Here is a 22,036-nt window from a genome sequence, read left to right on the forward strand (position 1 = left end):
TGTGGAGGTCTGACATTGATGGGCAGCTCACCAAAACCATGCCACCCTCTTTGTCCTTTTTCAAGAGAACAAGGGAAGAAAATACAATGAGAAAAGGGCTCCTGGGTTGAGATAGGGACAGGGAGATCAATCATCAGTTACTGTCAAAGGGAAAACAGAGACTCAGAATAAAGGAGATTAATGTAATTTATTACCTATTGCTAGGAGACTAGAGCACTGAGAAATAAAAGCAAACTAAAAACATGTCATCCACTGTCCTCTACTACTAATAGGGGCTGCAGTCTGCCTGCTGCTCCTCTGTGGTCCCTCCCATGGGATGCAGTCCCCAGGCTGCAGTTCTCTCAGCACTGCCCCAACGCAGCTCTGTACTGCAGGGCCTACCCTTCAGGCACTGCCCCAGCACTGCCCCCATGAGTGGCAGCTCCCCCAGCCCTCCTGCCCCACCACGGGGCACTCTCCTTGGGCTGCAGCTCTGGCCCAGGCTGCTCCTACGGTATCCATGCACTATGGCCTTCAGGTCTCATCCTCTACTGTACCCCCGGCTCTGCTAATGGCTGTGCTCTGTTCCATGCAGTGCCTGTGGGCCTCTCCTGGGCTGCAGGGAGCTTCTGCTCCATTCCTGGAGCACCTCCTGCTCTCCTTCTGTATTGACCTTGGTTCCTATAGGGCTGCTTCTCTCACATATCTCATTCCTCTCTCCCAGCTGCTGTTGCACAGCATTGTTTCCCTGCCTTAAATGCACTCTCCAAGCGTTGCTCATGACTGAGTTCTGGCAGTGGTGGGTCTCATTTGGTGCAGTTGGAGCTGGTTCTGATATGACATTGGGCTGGGTTGTGCTCACAGGGATCAACCCTGCACCCCCTTCACTACTAAAACCTTGCCAGCTGTACCCCATACAAGAATAAAACTTGTAAATATTCTGAAGTATTTGCAAAAGAAGTAATACAAAAAAAATCTTGCAGGTCCATTCTTTGCTTTTTCACTCTGCAGTGTAATGCTTAACCTGTCATTTCCCTTGTAATGTCTACCTTAACCATCGTGCTGTTTAAGCATGGTTTAAAAAAAAAAAGTGTTTTATTTTAGCTTTCTAAGAAGATATATTAAACATGTTGAATAAATCATGCCCTCATGAAACTCAGACTTTGCTGTATGAGAGTGGTTGCTAAAATTTTATGCATGTCTCAGCAAAAATGTCAGACAACCAATTGTGGTAATACAACAGAATGCTGATCAGTGCTAGCCTCAGACTGAGACTGACAGATCAAAGATGATAATCAGGCTAAGTAACATTGTCTCATTTGGGGATCTAGGACAAAATCTAGAACTGCAAATGTTTACCCCATTCTTCCTTCACAGAACTACCATACCTGCAGTACAACAGGCTAGGATCTTGAAAATGTGGGGGGAAAAATGTACTTATCTTTACCTTCTACATCTTATTCCTCTTTCTCTGTCACTATTTTTTTTTAATAAAAGACTATTTTAGAATTAAGCAAAAATAATTTTAAAAGTTTGTAACCTCTTCCTTGTCAGAAAAGAAACACCCCCACAAGAAAGACTATAAAAACATGAGTCATTAATGGCTATTCCTCTCAAACAAAGAACTGATTGGCTTTGTGTACAAACTGGTTGAAGAAATTTAACTTTCTTCACGGCAGACCCAGTGGATCTGTGTTTTAGACCTGCGACCAAAACAGTGTAAATAACACATACTTGTTTTTCCTATTGCCGAGTGCTTGCACAAAGCTAAGCACTTTCAGCTTCTTGCACTGCCCTGCCAGTGAGCAGGTATGGAGTGCACAAGAAGGGAACACAGCCTGAACAGCTGACCCCAAATGGCCAATGGGGTGTTCTATACCATATGTTGTTGTGTTCAGCAATAGATCTGGGGTGGGTACGGTTTGTACAAGTAGCTCTTAACTAGCTAGGTGAGGGTCTGTTGATATCAGGTGGTGACTGGTTTGCCTGCCTTTCCATCTCTTAATTTATTTTCCTTTTTTCTTTGTTTATTAAACTGTCTCTGTATTTCCTCACCTATTATACTGTTTTAGACCATCCAGTTCTCAATCCATCTCACACCCATTTATGTACATAAATAGCTCTGAAAGTAATGCCGTGGAAATAAATACGACAAAACTACAACAGATATGAAAAGCACAATAACACTACTCGATAGAGCACACACTCAGCTACAAAACACTTTTTTTAACATAGTCACCACTATTAGCTATGTGTTTTTGCTAGTGATGAATAAGAGCCTGCATTGCTATGATTTCATGCAAGTAAGAGTCTGCACCAGTGGAGGTGACCTGTCACTGTCACCACTGCTGACATGCACTACCCATTGTCTCACTGTGCTCACACACACTGTTTGGTCTCTACAGATATTCAGCAAGCATCAGTGAATATCAGTGGATACAGTTTTCTCTGTGTGAAGGAATATACACTGTTTCTTCATGTGCCCTTCCATCTCAGACTGCCTTTTGCTGTCAGCCACACAGCTGCTGTCAGTCACACAGCAACAAAATGTAACAGACTATTGGTGGGAAGGTGTGCCCTTTACTGCCATACCACCAACAACCACCTCTGACATTGTGGACCAACATTAAAATAAGATGCATTACTTTTGGAGCAGCCCTTGTCTTCAGGCATTCTGTTGTAGGGATTTGCATTGAAATTGCTGCCTGCTGCTAACAAGATGAAAAGCTGTAAGTTTCAAGGCAGCAGGAAGGGAATATCAGCTTGTCTGTTTTACCTTTTGAAAAATATAAGGTATTTCAATGATTTTGCAATACAACATTATTCTGCTTTTAAGCCATGTAAGGAATGGGCATTTAAAATAATATGGTATTTGTAATACCTGTGAATCATATTTCAGAATGTACATATTTCTCACTGTTTTCATTCTTTTCGCTAGAAGAACAAGATGATGATATATTCAGTTCTAAATTTTCAGATTTGAAATCGTTATACTCTTGTTTTCAGTTGTCATACATGTTTTAGGGTGTTATACAAACATTAATATATAATTTTAATGCAAAGAAAAATCTTCAGTCATTTATTTGAACAAAATGCTTTTAAAGAAAAGCAGCAGGTAATTATTGCAGTGGTCATGTACTTGCACAGACACAATGTGTTCAGAGTGTTCATCATATTCCATAATGCAGTGGTACCTGTGCCTTCCGTTAGTTTATATTGTTCCCAGAAGCAGAGTAAAATTTTAATTTTTTGAATGTCACCTTTATTATTTGTTAAAAAGTTGATGTAAATGCGTGACAGCAGACAAAACTGCATTTTCTACATAGGTGAAATTTCATTGTTATTCTTACATAGATACACCAGTGACCTTTTTTTTACTCAACGACTGAAATGTTTTCTAAGTTCAAAAGAGAGAAAACAAGACATTATTAACGTTTCCTACAATAGATATAGCTTTTAATTACAGTTTCTTCAGTAGAAAAGAAAGGAAGTAAAAGAATAAGGAAACCAAGGAATGCAAATCATTCATTACCCACCACCTGTATGGGAACTGCTGAGTCATGGCCTGAACCACAGATGGAGCGCCTGGGGAAAGGACCAGAGCAGCCCTGGGAGCACAGGTGAAGGCAATTCACTGTGTGACCAGAAGGGGGTGGAGCCTGGTGCCACCTCTCTTAGGCCTCATTTAAGGGCTGACTGCCCCTAAGGAAGGATCTCTTTCTGGTGATCCCTCCTCTATGGAGTTTCCCCTGTGAACCTAGATTCTTGGAGATGGGTGAGCAATCTTTCTCCCTTCCCTTGTAACGCTGTTCTATTGTGCTAGGCCCTCTGTCATTACACCTCTTTTTGTAACACCTTTCAATTTTGTTGATCTTTCTGTTTGTTACACCAGCACATTCCGAGCAGCGTGAAGAAGCATCAAGCCCAGTGTAGGGGACGGAAAAATGTAGAAGCTGAAAGCACTGTAATGAAAACAGGAAGTGAAAAGCTAAGAAAGGGTAAATGAGAAGAGCAACATACTTTGCAAAGTTCATAAATAAGTCTTTTACTGGTGTTTGGTTGTAAGGGAAGCTGTGATGAAGGAGGAGAAAATCTGATTAAGGGAGCTAGCGATTTTTGTACTGTTGTAAAAGAAGCTGAACTTATTAGGTCTAATAGTCTTACTAAGTTACTTTCTTTTATAATTTCAGTTTTATTCTGTGTTCCTATCTTTATCTGTGTAGTGCTTTTTGACAGAGATAAGTGAAAACTTCTTGCAGTAGAACAAAAAAATTGCTTGGCTTCCTCAATTTTTTTTGAAAATGTGCTGTCAGTTATGAGGCTAAAAATAAAAGCTTTTTTTTACTATTGATTAGCAGCTCATTTGTAGCATCAATTCTATCCTACAACCCTAACAGAGATGACTTAAAATTTTGACATTTTTCTAATAGAAACAGCATTATTTATTTCAAAGCGGATAATAAAACATTGAGTTACTGTTAACAAAAACAGACAAAAAACAGTGTTCTCTTAAGAAAAAATTTAATAACTCATTACCAATCCCCCAGGTGAAGGAATATCTCCATGACAGCCCTCAGCTTGAATCTATTCATTTCCAAAACTACTATGCAGACAATAGCAGAATGGAATGGAAATGTCTGTTCTCTATTAAGCGGTTGCTTTAAAGACATTATTCAAACCTTTACAGCTGTATTGAAAAATTCACAAGTTTATACTCTTTTTTTTTTTTTTAAAGAGGATTTGGTCCTCGAAAGATACCTGTTTTTTCGTTTGATGGTTCTTATATTTGGTATCTCTGCACTTTTTTTCATCATCTGATAACGATAATTGATACATTACCATTTAAGTGTTTCTTGCTGATTTCATGATGATGAGGAGTGAAGAATTCATCAGTTAGCAGGAGCACTCATACTTTCTACTTATCATGGAAAAGAAATATGTATTTGTATATATGTGTGTGGGGTGAGGTAAGGGGATGTATAAACCCACATGCCAACATACAGAGTTCTTTTTTTGTGACAGACTTCTTCATCTTAAAGTCTTCTGATGCTTGAGTTTTAGTCTGCCTGTTGCTCTGCCCAGTCTCTGGCTCCTCTCTATTTTCTCCTACTTCTGGTACTAGAAATGTATATAAAAAGGGTGGGTTTTTTTAAAAATCCTTTTCCAGAAAATAGCTGTAGAAACCTCTTTTTTTATTCAGTATGCTTAAAATTGTACTATCTGCAAAGCATTTAAAGTGATAATCAAATTACAGCCTTTCCTAGAGTTAGTATGTTGCATCCATGAAATATCAATTTTACCCCTAATGTCTTGTTGATTTGTTGTCTACTCCAAAACTTCTGTTTCTGGAAAGCAGTTATCTAACTAATACATCCAACACTTGTCTAAATATATTCAAATTTATAATCAGAGATATAAAGGTTTTGGAGTGAAGATCTGCTACTTGTTTGGCAATCTCGAAATATCAAACGTATTTATATGGGGAGAAAAGTTCAAAATGGTCTGTGGTCTGCTGCCACTTATTAGCAATATTAACACTACTGTGGCCTTCACCACATCCGATATGCTGTTCGTAACTTGTCGCCCTGTCCGCAAGGACTACTTCCCGTCCCCGGCCACCCGCCGCATTTACACATCAATATGATGAGCGGCAAAATGGCGTTTATTGGTAAAAGCTACAGAACTACATAGTATTTCTTATCTTTTTACTGGACTGTTCCAGAAGCTCAAATGGGCTCCTGGCCAATCATATTGAATCTCCAGCTTCTGACCTCTTACTTCCGAAAGGCCATATACGGAGTTGTTATACACCTTGTTATGAAAACAAAGAAGGACAGCCTCTCCTTCTTACGACATGGGTTCAAGTAAACTAGGTGAACCAATAGCAAGCATATGGGGAAGGGCCTTCTGCGTTACAACCCGAATGCCCTGTAACACGCCTAATACACAGCACACTACGGATGGCATTTATTCTCTTCCTTTCACATATTTATACTTATTTAATTCTTGATCTGTGTTTTTGTTCTGTCTTTATCCTTTCCTACTCTTCTTTCAAATAATCTTATTCAACAATTCACTGTCAAACTAACGTATTGGTTTTTCAGTTTTAATTTTCTGTAGCTATACTTGCATTATCAGTAAGCCATAAAAATCTTGTATAAATTCCTTTAAGTTTTCCTTTCAGTTAACATAATCACTTGGCCAGGCCCTCATCGAAGTCTGTAGCTGTTGCTTTATGTTCTGTAATCACCTACCACTTTTTATTCTTCTCAAATGTCACTAGAAGCACTCTTGTTTTTTTTCTAGCTTTTCTGGTATTGTGCTATTCTTATCTGATAAGGTTTATATTTGGGTCTTATAGTTACCATGTCTTTCATTATTGCTAAACTAGAAAATATATGATGAACTAAATGTAATGTGCTTTTTCATTGCTCGAGGTGTTGTTTTATCAGCAAATTATAAGAAGTGGTTCAACCACAAAACTTTGTCTGCCAGCCTTAATATCATGGATGTTATGAACAGCAGGTTAATGCACTTTTATTTGCCTTTTTTGTCTTCCTGAATTTTACTTCTAAATAAAATCTTACACATGCGTTACATACTAAACTTAATATTGCACTTCAGAAACAAGTCTAGTTTAAATTAAGGCACTCAGCTTACCTTCTGTAACAAATTTAATTTATTGCACTGGAGAGTTCTCTATTTAATTGAGTGTCAAATCACACTGTCGGGGGCAGCTCATCCTCTTATCTCCTTATTCTTGACACACAAATACTGAGAGGCAAGCAGTGCCTCCAAGGTATGACTGTTGGAGGACAGCAACACTGACTGCTGCTTGTGCTGACTTTACTGAGAGGTTAATATGTCACTAATATTTTTGCATAAATGTTGAGATGAATTAAGTTTTGTGTAATTACCAGAAGTTTAAAAAATATATTTAAATTATTACTATTGGTGTTTATATCGCCGCTATTGCTTTTGTATTAAAACATAGTTTGTATATTGAGTTTCTATTGAGATTCACAGGTGTTTATTTCTAAGAAATACTAAGTGTTTGGAAATTATATAGATCTCAAAGTTTATATTTATTTGGTAGAACACACATGCGCGCACACACAATCTCTATCAGTCTCTGTTACAGTTTTAAGGAAGCACTGTTTTGAATTAATGGTGTACTCTAATGAAAGAAAATCATACCTTCATTGCCTTAATAGAGTTTAATTCTTTTCTCTGGAAACATTTTCTATTCAGAAAAAAAAAATAGATTAGTTCAGTATACAGTTAAGAGAGTTTTTGGTGGTATATACGTTAAGGTGAAAGACCATCAATAGAGAACAGGTGTTAGATACAACAGTTGAATCACTAAAAGTAATAGCTGCAGAAGGAGGTACCAACAAACATTGTTTAAAACATTAAAGGCACACAAAGAACACAACAACCATACTCCAAAATATGCTGTTCCCTGTAAATGTTGTTGAAACATTGACTACTGAAGTGAGAGGGGTGATTGTTTTTCTATTTAATTCTAGAAATAGGTAGAAATATTTCAGTACCTATAAAGTAAGAGGGGAAAAAAATACTACTGAAAGTTCTCTAAGAAATATGCTTCTACAAAGCAGGTGTTCTGAAAAACCTTTTCAAGAACTTTTCCTTTCCTTATTTTTCTCTTGAAGAAGAAATAAGGCTCTGCCCCTGTGTTCTTATTGCCAAAGCACCATCATTTTAATTTGAGTTAATCTCACTACAGGTGCTCTAAATCAGGTTCTAGATTATTAATCTATTTCTGTGAAGTATTGCTATTTTTTATTTTTTTAAAAATGCCCTAGTTTAGTAGCTGTTAGATACTGATCTTCTGATGACTCCTGATTTTGTTTTTCCATTCCATGCAACTTGCAGACATGTTATGTTTGGTTAGATAACGTTTACAGGGGGAGAAAATTACTGAAAACCAGTCACTATCTTCAGAGGCCTTGAAAGCCTTTCTAGATACTTAAATCTTTATTTAAGGTTTCCAGTGTGCATTTTGCCTGCTTTGGAAAAAGAAAAATGCCTGAAATATTTATTTTGGTATTCTTATACGGAACTTGTTCTAAAAAAATACCAAAGTAGCATCTACAGTTGTTTCATTATGGGGAGAGGAGAGGAGTATGTCTGCATAACTCAGCTTTACTTGTCTGCTGAAGTTTTGTCATTTTTCAGACCCTGTAGTTACATTTCATTAGGCATATACTGATCTATGACTTGATGAAATGTATAATGACACAGAAAAATCAAAGCTATTACTATTAGTCAACTTGTTAGTCTTTATTTTTTCTTATGCACAAAGGAATATATAAATGCTTGAAGTTTTACATATAAATTATTAGAAGTGATAGGCTAGGGAAGAGTAATTATCTATTGATAATAAGAAACAAGATATGTACTGTGACACATCTTCTCAGTATATCTTGACGTTCTTCCTACTGAAGACACAAACACTGAGCTCTTTGCAGTCCTTGTGATAAAATGAATAAGTACTATTATAAGATTTTTTCCATTTCTTCTGTCTCTGTCATTCTGCAGTTGTAAAATAACATTAGGTCATGTTCCAATGCACAATATCATAAAATGATAAGGTATAGTTTGACACAACCCGAGGCAGCAAGTACAGTCAAAATAAAAATGTATTCTTATGACTTCATAGTGTGAATAAAAGGGAGACTGGAATTACCTGCTGTGCTACAGTAATCAAACTTATGTTGTAATACCTGTAAGTCTTCTGATGGATTTCTATAAGATGTATATTCTCTTTTCTTACTTAATCCTTTTTTTTCTCTAGGTCTAATCCATCTTTTACTGGAACTAACAAAAATGTTCCTAGAGTACAGGAAACTGTATTTGGCCTTTGTCCCTTTACCTGGGCTTGAGGGGTTTTTGAAAGAAAAATATTGTAGAACAAAAGTTCTCTTACATTTTCTTATTAAGTTTTATGGCTTAAGGTCCAGATTGTCCAATGCAATAGAAACAGTCATTCAAGTCAGACTGTTCAGAGAGAGGTAAGGAATGCACTCATTAGCCCTCACTGACAGAAAGAAAACATGGACGGGGAGAGAATAAAGAGTGACAGGAAGGTCAGAGATCTACAGAGAAATTTGAAGATCACTAGCAACAGTTTATGAAGTCCCATCTTTTAAAAGAATTTTCTAAATCAGGCATATCCAGGGCTGCTTACCCAGTCCATCCTGTGGCCACTCCTTGCCACTGTGGCAGTGGCTCTGCCCTGCTTGAGTGGCCCACTTGTTTTGTTGTAAATATGCTGTAATTTGTTGTAGCCAATCTAAAAAATTCTCTCTGAAATCCTCATTAGATTGGCTTTTGCCTACATGCATATTAAAAGTAGATTTAAAAAATATTAAACTAAACTAAGCATAGCACAGTTACTTAAAATGCAGTGTTAAGACATTTACCTGTTGTAGAGGATCACCGTGCAACATGCCTGGAATGTGTGTGTTGCCAACCACTATCCATCTCCCATATCCTACTAATATTTATTTCTCTAAGTGTTTGAGGCTCTGGTATAGAGCTGTAGTTACTCCGATTTTGGTCATGAAGCAAAGGAAAAGGTCATTATTTTTCATAATAGTTTTTTCCAACCTTAATGATTCTGTGATTCTATAATGCTACACTTCGGTGGTGAATGAATATTCAGAAAAGCACTGGTCTTCAATAACAAACAATCAAATTGTTAGAGAACACCTTGTTACTGTTAGAGAACTCAGTTTAATTTATCAAACAACTAATTTCTAAGATATGCCAGCTAACTTACATTCATGTACGCATCATTCATATTTGCCTGTAGTTTCAGCATGATTCCACAATAGAATGCTTGCAAAAAATGAAGTAATTATGCTCTGCACAAATGAAGTGTGTGTAGGTGGGGACAAATCTTCATGGCCAAGCTGCACATGCAAATACATCCACTAAAGGGAAACTGCTGAGTGTGCACCAAGAATTTCTGCCCAAGCACAGAAGTGACCAGGGCGAATTGGACAAATGTAATTGTTTAGTAAAAGCCTTTGAGTGAAGACAGACCCTGCAAGGTCTGACCACTGGGAATTATCTTCATCAGAATTGATCTAGGCTGACCAAGCTTCACTTGATTCATTTTTATGGTAAATTCATCATGGAAATGAGATATTATCTGTTCATAGAATCAGCCAGGTTGGAAAAGACCTACAAGATCATCCAGTCCAACCATCCGCCTACCACCAATAACCCCAATAAACTATGTCTCTCAATGCTATATCTAAATGTTTCTTGAACGCATCCAGGGATGGTGACTCAACCACCTCCCTGGGCAGCCCATTCCAGTGCCTGCCCACTCTTTCAGAAAAGTAGTATTTCCTAATGTCCAGCCTAATCTTCCCTGGCGCAACTTGAGGCCATCTGTTGCCTAAACAGAACCTCCTACTGTTGCATGTGACAGATATCTTGCCATCATTGTCACATTAGTGTTTATGGTAAGCATAGCCTAGTCTGACTTGGGCAGAACAGTGATGTTTTGAAATGTACATGTATTTGTTGATACCAAAGGGAGTGAATGGTAACTGGAAGGTGGAATGCTTCTTAAGATTCCTCTCCAGATTAAATTCATATTAAATGATGCAGATGATTTTGTGCTGTAGGATTTTTTTTTTTCTGAAAGTTGTGGTATAAAATTCAAGGTAAGCTATAACAATGACTTCTCGGATGCATGGAGGAATTTGTGAGGAGTATCCAATAAAACGCTATTTCATCAGAGAATACTGACATGATGGGATAAAAGCTGACTTTTGGTGTAGGACCTTTATTCTTTAACTTACCACTTAGATGAGAAACTCTGTCAAGAGATTTAAAAGTTGAAACACTTCCTTTTCAACTTGAGTTCTATAAAACTGTATAATAACTGTTGAAATAATTCTTCCTTTGAATCTATTTTTTCCAGAAATTGAATAGTTAGGTAGAAATTGATGTACAAACTCCCTAAATACTCATAATAACACATTTTTTACAATATGTGTTTGTGTACACAATCTGAAAGAAAGTTAAAACAAGTTTTGACTTGTCCCTGAGCTAGGCTGGGAAATCAGACTAGACTGGCCCCCACAGCGGGGGGGTTGGAATTAGATAATCTTCAAGGTCCCTTCCAGCCCAAACCTTTCTATGATTAAATGATGCCTGAACTTCCCCCAGGAACAGCGTACCATTTCCCAGAGTGCGGCCATTGTAGGATGAGGAAGTCTGGTGGTGAAAATGGGCAGTTTTCAGAGAACACAAATTTCCAGCATGGAAGCATCATTTCTCAATCTCTTTGATTTTGGAATATGATGTTTTAAAACTTCTGGAGGGTAGTTCTGTATGTTACTGAAACCTGAGTTTCTCATTGTCTTTACTGAGAATTATTTTGTGGATTTTGATGTCTGAGAACCATATAGGCGAGAGGGATGCAGCAGAGAAAATTGCATGTTATACTGTGTCTTTTATAGCGGTGAGTGGCTACTTCAGCATAATAACATGTATTTATTAGAGCAGATGATTACAACACAATACTTTCCTGTTTCATTTTCTAAGGTAATGGCAGCTTTTTTTTTTCCTGTTCTCCATCCAGAAGTGATGATTTTTCCTTGTTATTATTACTTCTTGTCTGTTTTGTTTGCTTAGGCTTTTGCTGAATATATTTTGCAATGTATAATTTTTGCAACATGTACTGTGTTTATATTTGAAAGTCCAAGAAAAATTTGAGAGATATTAGATGACAAAAATAGTAGCAATCATTTCTATTGCAAAAAAAGAAAAAAAATTGCTTGCATGTTATTAATATACAGAGCAAATAAGTAGAAATTAGAAACCCATTAGTGTGCAAGTACCTTTATGATAGTGAAAATTTTGTTTGGGTTTTAAATTACTTAAACAAATTCTGACACTTGTCCATGACAGTCCATTTGAGTTTTTATCCACTGTAATTTTGACAATAACCCTATAACTATATCCCCAGAAGTTATACTTCTTCAACAGTAGTGAATGAATGCACATCAGATCCTGCTGGCCCTGACAATAACCCTTAATGTGAGGCTCCAGCTAATAGCTTCAGATGTACCTGCCATCCAGAGTATAAGGAGCCATGCAGTGAAATTCTCATAAATCACTGTGTGGCTGGGCTATGTCAGAATGGATCACAAGGCAGAGATCTCCCCAGGGAGTTTAAGTGTCATAGTCTGGTAAAAATGTCTTTTGTCATGAGGAATTTGGGTTTGTCTGAAAGAAAGAATGTAAACGCAGCATATCAGAAAGAATGATTTTAAATACTTTTCTGCCACATTTCCATTGTCTAAATTAATGAAATATCATTTTAGACTCTGTAGGAAAGAAATAGACACTTCTTTTGACAGTAAAAAATATATTAAGTACTGCTGTTTAATCTGTTTGGCAATATACTTTATACAAAAATAGATTTTTAATATTAAAATTTGTCCCCAAACCATTGCCCCTTGCTTTTTTAATCTCGGAATAAGGACTTCAGATGTATTTCTCAGTGTTGCAACACTACTAATAGATTGAAAACACAGAAATAAAAGCATACATAGACTATGGTTCTTATTCCAAATCTTTAAAGTTACTATGTATATTTATTTTTAGTTTCTGAAGTGAAAACACATGGTTTTTCTACATGATGTCTCCACTTTGATGACAGCCTCACTTAATCATGTACAACAGTTGTACATGTGTCTGTGCATAGTTAACATTACTGATTAATGTTTCAATTTTACTACTTTATCTTAATTTTTATGTTTTACATAGTACTTCATATGCAGATGTTCACATCTATTTACAAAGGCAAAAATGAGATACATGCTTAAATTTTTAATAACAACAGGGAGGAAGATTTCAGCTGTGTGAGAACATTGCACAGCTGGTGTTTCGGATGGAGTGGAAACATAGCTTGAAGACACCTTTCTGCATCTACTGATTTAAAAACCAAAGTGACTGTATGTGCGAGGCAGTATTAATATGCATTGTCTTGTATTTATGCCTCAAAGGCTTGTTTTACAAGCCAGGATTTCTACAGCTCAGTATGTTTCAGCAATTTACCCTGATGGTCAGAAGTTGCTGTCTTACCTCATCTAGCCAGCTGTTCAAAACTAAAAACATTTCCAGATCAGGAGCTCTTCAGTGGTACCCTAAGGACATGGTTTACATTTCCTTTGATTTGAAGACTATGCTAAACTAGGCCTAAGCAGGAGTGAACTTCTACATTTTTGTAGTAGTCTACTATGCTGCATCTGCATTTATTAAATTTTAATATATTAGGCTTCTTTTTAGATTTTAGAGCTATTGCTGTACACTGTAGGAATACAGATTTTTTTTGAATGTCTTTGACCAAAGGTTTTCTCTTTTTGGCACACTAGAATCTCTTCTGGCGATACCTATGCTAATGAAGCAAGGCATTCAATCATAAATGTTTTGAAAAACGAAATGTGAAGTTCAAGTCCTTAATCAGATTTGGAATTCAAGCTTGTAAAACATCAGAATTAATAATATTTAGTTTGCTGAACCAAATTTCTGGTTTAAGTCTACAGTGGCTTTTTGTGCTATAACTGTTACATTATAATAAATAGGTCCAGACTTCTTTGATCTTTACTGAAATATTATTTTTGCAAGAATCTGGAAGTCTTTAGAAACTGTTCCAGTGCTCTGTTAATAAGACAGAACTTTACACTTCTTTTACTTTCACAGATGTTTTGTAACAGATGTTTCAAACATCAGACATATTTGTTGTAACTTGGCATTTGAATTCATGACTTGGATCTTATCTCCACGCATAGTACTTGATTTTTTTTAATTGCTTTTTATCAATTAATTCAAAATTATTAAATTTGAAAATATATTTTTCAGTGAAACAATATTAATTTGCAACTGTTGTGTTCTAAAGTAAAGATGGTGTTATCTGCGAACCATGTGATTTTCTTCCTGCAAGATGGCTACACAAACTGATGCCACTGTCAATGTGCCAATACCCTGAGTGTAAAATTTAGATTCAGGTTTTATCTTTGAATGTATTTGTAAATTGTGCGTGTGTGACCCTCAGTGGGAAATAAGGATGCACAGAGTTTCACAAAATTAGATTTATTATTAACTATGAATTAATTGGTTCAAAAAAATCAATACCGATAAGCTGCCCAAACTTTCAGAACTTGCAGTATCTGTTTTATAACAGAACGCATTAGGACGTCCTTTTTCCCTTGGTAAACATGGGGTGTTTTCTTAAACAGAGTACAGAGCACTCTACTAAAAATGAGAAGGCACTTATTAAGAGTGTGCCTAATGGAATTTCAATAAAATGAGGAATATCTGTATAAAACTACTTTTTAAAAAATTTGTATTTTATCAAATTCTCTTAAGTATATCTTTATCCTACAGTTCTTTTGTATCATTAAAAGGTTATTTGTATATGAAACAAGCTTTAAAAGAAACTGAAATATTTTACTTTATTCTAAATAAGGATATGAAGGTACTTAGCAAAACTGATGCCTCACTTGCCTGTTTTCTCAGACTAAATGTCATAATGAAGGTCATATTTCTTTGGTTTCTCTATTTTTCATCAGGTTTTACTGGTCAGCTTTGTGAATTAGATGTTGTTGCCTGCCTCTCACAACCATGTGGGGCCTCCAGCATCTGCAAAGACATATCTGATGGCTATGTTTGTTTCTGTGCACCTGGTTTTATAGGTGGGTTCAACAGAAAATATTATGTAACATCTGATTAAGTTAGTACTAAACCACAGAAAATAATGATAGATACAATTTAATGGTGTTTCTGATTCAGGCAGAAGCAGTTCCTGTTTTCCAGTATATAAGTAAAATTACTGACTACAAGAGACTACTTCCAATTGAGCAATTCTTATTTTATACTATTTTAGGGTGTCTGTCTCATACAAATGTGATTGCAGCTCCTGTAGCCATATGGAAGTTGGCCTTAATTTTTCTGCTTGTACTTCCGGTAGCAATAAAGCTACAGTAATAAGGACCTGAACTGCCAAATATACCCTCAAGTTCCTAGATGGGCTTAACTACTCATGCTTAAATCTATCCCACAGGCTGCTGTCATTAGGACTGGGTATGATTAGATTAAAATTACTTTGTATATGTAGTGGTACTGTCATTGTGAATCAAGATCACAGTGTCAAACAAAAGAAAAAAAAAAAAAAAAAAAAAAGAACTTTCCTAGACAAAGACTCTGATCATTTTGATCACTTGGATGATATAATCGAGTGCAGTAGGAGTTCACTGAGCAGCAAGTCAGCTCTGCAGTCTGGATCCATCCTATCTAAGTGCAAGGACTTTGATTTGGCTTATAAATTAAAACCAGTCTGATGCTAGTGTCTCTATAGACAAGGAGGATGCAAGCAAACAGAGGGTTTCAGAACTTAGAGACTCATTTATGACCACCTTACCTCTCAAGTTGTTGCTGTGCATGCTAATATAGGCATCCATTTAGATTAAACAACCCGTAATTTAATAACAGCAGTATTAGTGTCCATAACATAATGAAATGTTACAGCTATGGTTTATTTTATTATTATCAAAACAAAATTATTTGATGTTATTTATTCTTGATTAGGTCTTATTTTATTGAAGTGTTTCTTTGGAGTCTTATGCTTACATCTACATAATATTAGATTAATATTAAAGTTTATACTTTTCCGTGTCCAAACAAAATACTCAAAATGCCTTAGGAATAATAATGAACATTTTAGCCACTGTCATCCATTTGGATGTCATGTACAAAATGCAAATAAATGCTTTCTGAGCTTATTCTACCTTGCAAGCCAGAAACAATATTAGGTATATCAATTCTCAACAACAAATCAGCATCTGTAAGCTTCCCCCTATGTATTTAAAAATTCAGAGAAGTATCTACTTTTCTGAATATTAATTAAAAAAAAACGTTAATGTAGATCTTTGGCTATAATAGAGATATTTCCCCTGGTAATACTTGGTTTTACAAACCATACTTGCATAATGTTTCAGTAAAACTCAAAACTGTATTGCCTTCAAAATATGACAAGATGCAAATATTTGAGTACATCGATAACTCAATCTATAAATTCCAGTTGTGTCTTTGAGCATTGTATATTAAATATACATTTCACCTTTTCCTTTAATCAATAAATAAACTCATTGAGGGTAATTTTTGGATCGTTGGTAAAAGCTCCATGTACCTTGCCTCAGTTATTTCATTTTGTTTTTCCTGTTACAACTGGTAACTTACGAGTGGCATGTTCTGAATGAAGTGATTCCTTTACTTGTTTCCAGGTAATAACTGTGAGATTGAGGTGGATGAGTGTCTTAGTGACCCTTGTCACAGTGGAGCCACTTGCATTGATCATCTGAATGCCTTCAGTTGCATCTGTCAGGATGGATTTCAAGGTATTAAAAAGCCATAGAAATATAACTTCACAAATCTACTTTATGTTTTACACAACATTTCTTAGCATGTCAGATGGGATACATACATACTTATAATAGTGTCATCTGAAGTTCCAAGCAAGTAAATTCAGTACATCTTAACTAAATTTATCTTCTTTCTTTTTATGACTGTATGAAAATGGGTGTATTCTGCTGGCTGATTGCTATGCTGATGAAAATCAGGAGGCTTCAGTGAAATTTTGCAAATAGTCTATGCTGTTTTCTGTAAGCTTTATAAACTGTTGACAGGTTATAGAATAGAATCCGACAAAAAATAATGTGGGAAAGGTTTTGTTCTTGGCATATTTGTACAATTCATGTGAGAAATGTAATCAACTCTGATAAATGGATGCAGTGCAAGATGCAGTTAATCCTTAATTTGAGCTGAGATTAGGAATTTAAAGTGCATCCATTTTCTTTCTAGTGCATCTTTAAAAAAAAATCAGATTTTTTTTTACCACTGTAATAGAAAGTATTGTACAAATCAAATGTCACATGGCAGTCTACTATATCTGTACTGTGATATTCAAAATAACTAAACCCTGTTTTTTAATAAAAAAAATTTCAAACTTATGAAGCCTTACAATTTGCTATTTTTCATTTGTTCTTCAAATGATAAAAAAACAAAGAACAGTTCACTTAGAAATATTAGTGACAGGTATACTTTGAGAAGCTATGTGGTTGTGTTAGCTGTAGTCTAGACTAGAATAAATAATGTTCTTTGTTACATTTTTTTCCATTTTCTGTAAATGCAGCTGCTGTACTTACATATGGAAGATTTCCTCTTGTCATTGCAGTGCAGTCTATTATATTTAATGTAATGTAATTTGTTTTCTATTCTTTTAATAATAACATAAGTTATAATAAGAAAATTCCATAATTTCAGCTCTAAGAATCTGTTCAGTGACTGCCAAGGCTTTGTTTTTCATCTTCCTGGAAAATTAATAAATAGCTTAAACATTGTAATTCACAACATATTGTCATAAATACTCTAAATATGAAAAAGTTGTCTATTGTATTTCAAAAGAGTTATATTCTGTTAAAATAAATCTTGGTACACAAATATGTGCTAGAGTAACTTCTCCATTTGTCTGACTGTATTTATAGGCTCAACTTGTGAAACAAATATAAATGAATGTAACTCTTCTCCATGTCTTCATAATGCAACGTGTACAGACCTTGCTGGTGGCTATGAATGTATCTGTCTACCTGGCTTTACTGGTGAGTCCTGTTAGTAGTAAACCGTGTTTTCTATGAAGAGGTAGTCTACAAAGCATAAGATAGCATTTACTAATTTACCTTTGTTTCCTTCTCATTTCTCCTTATCTGTCTTATCTAATGTTTCATTTGCATCCCAATGAACTGGAGCACTTGACTCCATCAATAAACAAAACTGCACAATTACAATCATATAGAATCATAGAATTGTTTGTGTTGGAAGGGACCTTTAAGATCATCTAAAGATCATCTAGTTCCAACCCCCCTACTATAGGTAAAGACATCTCCCACTAGAGCAGGTTGCTCAAAGCCCCATCCAGCCTGGTCTTGAATACTTCCAGAGAGGGTGCATTCACAACCTAATTGGGCAACTTATTCCAGTGTCTCACCACCTGCACAGTAAAGAATTTCTTCATAAAATCTTGAAAATGGGGGTTATGTTTCCCCTTTTCCAATCAGTGGGAACTTCATCAGACTGCTATGACCTTTCAAATAGGATGGATAGCGACTTGGCAACTTCATCTGCCAGGTCCCTCAGAACCCGTGGATGGATCTCATCAGGTCCCATGGACTTGTGCACCTCCAGGTTCCTTAGATGGTCTCCAACCTGATCTTCACTTACAGCAGGCAGATCTTTCTTCTCCAAGTTCTTACCTTTTCCAGATAAATTAGTCTGCATTCTGGGAAGAATTCTTATCATTTAGCAACTCAGAAATAAGTTATGTATTTGTGGAAATAAGAATTAAATGGATACTGACATTTGTATGGAAGGATCTTTGGCCGATTTATATCAGTTTCTTCTCAGAAGTTGCTTGAAATTCATGTGGTGCAAATGCATTATAAATTGGAACCTGATTGTCTTGCTAAATGTTCACATATTTTGTCTTTTCAAAGGTGCAAGATGTGAAACAGATATAGATGAGTGTGCTTCATTTCCCTGCAAGAATGGAGCCACCTGCATTGACCAACCGGGTAATTACTTCTGCCAATGTGTGTCTCCATTTAAAGGTAACGAACACCAAGGGAGAGGGGAAAGCAAACGTAATTAACTTTAGAAAGCATTTCTGTCAATTGTCTAAACTCATTTCACTTTTCCTACAGCATTATTAGTCTTTCATTTGCTCAAGCAAAACTCTTAAAGTGACCAGCTAGTTATGCCCTAGGCTGCAAGTAAACTTTATTGATATATATCTACTTGAACTGTTTGTTTATTAATCAGAATGGATACTATATAGTCAGTTTGGTAACAAAACAAGATTATTTACAAAATGAGAGGCATATGGCCAATGACCAGCCATAACAGTTTTGTCCTAAACATTGTTCTCTCTAATTTAATTGGTCATAGCATATTCTAAATTATGTTTCCATTCCCAGAAAACAATTTATAGTTATCTTGGAATCCATAAATCATGTGTTGTTATTTCTGTTGATGCTTCTAAAGAAAATACACTTAAAATGAAAGTTTTATGGAGATCTTTATCCAATAAATGTTGTGGGGTTAATTTTAAACATTCAGTGCTAAAATTTGAGACAACAAATTGTGCAGTGTTCTTGAGCAAATCTAGCTTAAGTGATAATTTCCATTAAAGATGCTTGTTGATTTATAAATTGAATATAAACAATTTTTTCCTCCTGCCGCTCAATATAATGATACATACTTAGGATTCCAGAATAATCATTAAAAGACAATTTTCTTTGTATGTTGAGACGGCAGGGTTTTTCCCCCTTGGGGAAGATGGTTTCATTGAACTCATAATTCATGAGAAAAAAGGAGCTCTAATGTTCTTATTATTTTAGTTAATGGTCAAAATCTAGTTTGTCATTTTTATTGGTTTTAATTTATGTTATGCTGAGTAAAATCTAGTAAGATAACAAGTATATGAGTAGCATTCAGAATTTCCTCTGTATAGAAAAATGTGGAAACCATTTCCAGCACATGATTACAAATACTGGTCTTGTAAGTACTTGTTTCACAAGCAGCCAGATTTTTAGGAGGCTTTAGTACACATTTAAATATTTAAGTTATTAAAATTTCAGAAAGTCAGCATTTCTGTTGTCATCCTTTAAGAAGCTAGCAGTTTCTGTTGCTCTCAGTGGTAAGGTTAAACCCTGCTGGAAAGATACATAAATGGTAACTGAGATCCTCTGAAATCATAACATTCAGTATAAGATATTTAAAATCTTATTCTAAGGATTCTTCTTGAAATAAAGGATTTTTGAGACTTCTGGGATCTTTACTGGCTTACTCAGCATTGTTTCAAATCAAATTCTTACACTGATATTACCAGTGTTTGTGATGGTATAAATAAAAGCAATGTTCATGTGAAAACTCTACCCAGTCTCTTACCATCTCTTTATTTGGTATTAGATGGATGTAAATGTAGTCTTTAACTGATTCACAGGAAGCCAGCATAAATAATGGAGAGTTAAACTGTTTTCAAGTTGTGAGGAAATACTCAGCAACAAAGTAACAGTAACAAATAGTTTTGTATGTACTAATTACAGATTACAGAATTGTTTCACTGAGAAAGTAAAGACATAATAAAAGTAATATAGGAATATCTGTTTCAGTTTTGAGTATTTTCACAAGTTCTTGCTTAGTGAAACAGCATACATACAATGCTACGAATGCCACAATTTCTTGAGGGAAAAAAAGTTGAATTTCTACATCCCTAATATGGTGTAATGGTTTGATTCTTCAGTCATGCAGCCTGACTTACAGGCTATACAACACTATAATTAAAAAAAAAGAACATACACCACTCCAGAATGTGTACAGCAGCCCTCTAATGGATAGAACATAGAATTAAGGAATTCAGAGCATGGTTTGGACATTTAGGTGCACTCATACAGAAGGCAGTCTTTCAGATTAACCTGGAAATGGGTTTGTTACAGATATTGGTTTGCATACATTTATCTGCTTGACTGTCTCCTTTGTTAGCCAGGAAAATGTAATTTGTTTATTGTGAAAATAGGGTTCCAACAAGATTTCAAACAAGTCTCTCCTTTCTTTCCCTCTCCTTATTAAAATCTTTTTTTTCTGCTTTCTTTTTATTTCCCATTCTTTAGAGGGCAAGCACAGCTGCTTCTCATTTTTTGTCACAGACTTTTTGATACCTTGAATATGTGCTTTTATATTCTGATGAATCTTACATTCGTCCCATGTAACTATGATAATTCAACAAAAAATCATAAAAATATTATTGTATAATTTTATTTTCTTGTATTTTTCTTGTGTGCTCTTTGTAAAGCGTGGGTATTTCTACTATGACAATATTTTAGTTCATCCTTGTTTTTTCTAGAATACTGAAAGACATCTAAGTCTTTTAAATACAATGATACTTGACCAGTAGTACATATCTGGATTTTCCTTCAAAAGTCTGATGATCCTGTCTGTGAAAGTTAACTCTACAAGCCAGATGTGTGTGTGATGTTTTCCTGTGGGCACAAACTGTTTTGGAAAACCTAATTTCCATGGTAAAAACAATACTGGAGAGAAGTATTTCTTCTGTCAATATTGCTGTAACTCACAGTGACAAAATGAATACATTCCTCTCCTTCAGTGTTCACCAATTAGAGGACTTCCCCACAGCTAGTGCAGATCACCGGTCTTTCTGTATATTCAAATAATTCATTGGAACTACTATCACTGAAATCTCTTCCTTTCACTTCTTCCAAATGTTCTACTGAATATAGCTTGAGAGTACTAGTGGTCAAACTACGCACAGCTCAAAAGAAAACTGAAGAAGCATGTAAGAATTCCAGATACAACATAACATCCTTGTCAACTCCTAATAATGTTCTGATTACTAAATGTGGTAATTGAAGTCTTGTCAGCCTATTTCAGCTAAATTTCTTGTCCTGTGGAGGATGAAATTGAATTTCTGTGTTCTAAAGACAGAGATTTACCTTTTGTACTGATAAAGTATGAAATAACATATTTCAATATCCATATGCTTTTATATTATAAAGTTTATGACCTTGCTGTCAAGGAAGCTCTAGATTTGATTAAAGAAGAAAAAAATCTATAGCAGATTATTTTATCAATGAAGAGACCCTTATGTCAGGCTACATAAAAATCCCAGTAGTTACTGAGGCTCAATGTGCACGTGTTGTAGCTATGGACAGATAGAAAAAAATAATAGCATCTATATTTATATAATATTTTTTGCCATCTCTGCCACAAATACTGTATGTGCTTGCAAATATGTTCTGATTATCTCAATATCTCAATATGATACTCCAATTTTTGAAGTCCAGTTCTCTGTTTAAAGTCACTGACTTGTATGGTACAAATTACTATTATACTTCACACTGAAACACTGGAGAGCTATTTACCCCCCAGCCACTTATTT

At 35.5% G+C, this 22,036-nt stretch overlaps 1 long non-coding RNA gene across 1 annotated transcript; it reads left to right on the forward strand.

Moving 5' to 3' along the window:
• On the forward strand, positions 3,680–16,419 carry LOC110396795. Its single transcript, XR_002437269.1, has 4 exons — positions 3,680–3,754; positions 3,872–3,977; positions 14,601–14,723; positions 16,311–16,419. It is a non-coding gene; the product is annotated as an uncharacterized LOC110396795 (long non-coding RNA).

This window comes from Numida meleagris, chromosome 3 (genome assembly GCF_002078875.1).
Source record: "Numida meleagris isolate 19003 breed g44 Domestic line chromosome 3, NumMel1.0, whole genome shotgun sequence".
Taxonomy (NCBI): Eukaryota; Metazoa; Chordata; class Aves; order Galliformes; family Numididae; genus Numida; species Numida meleagris.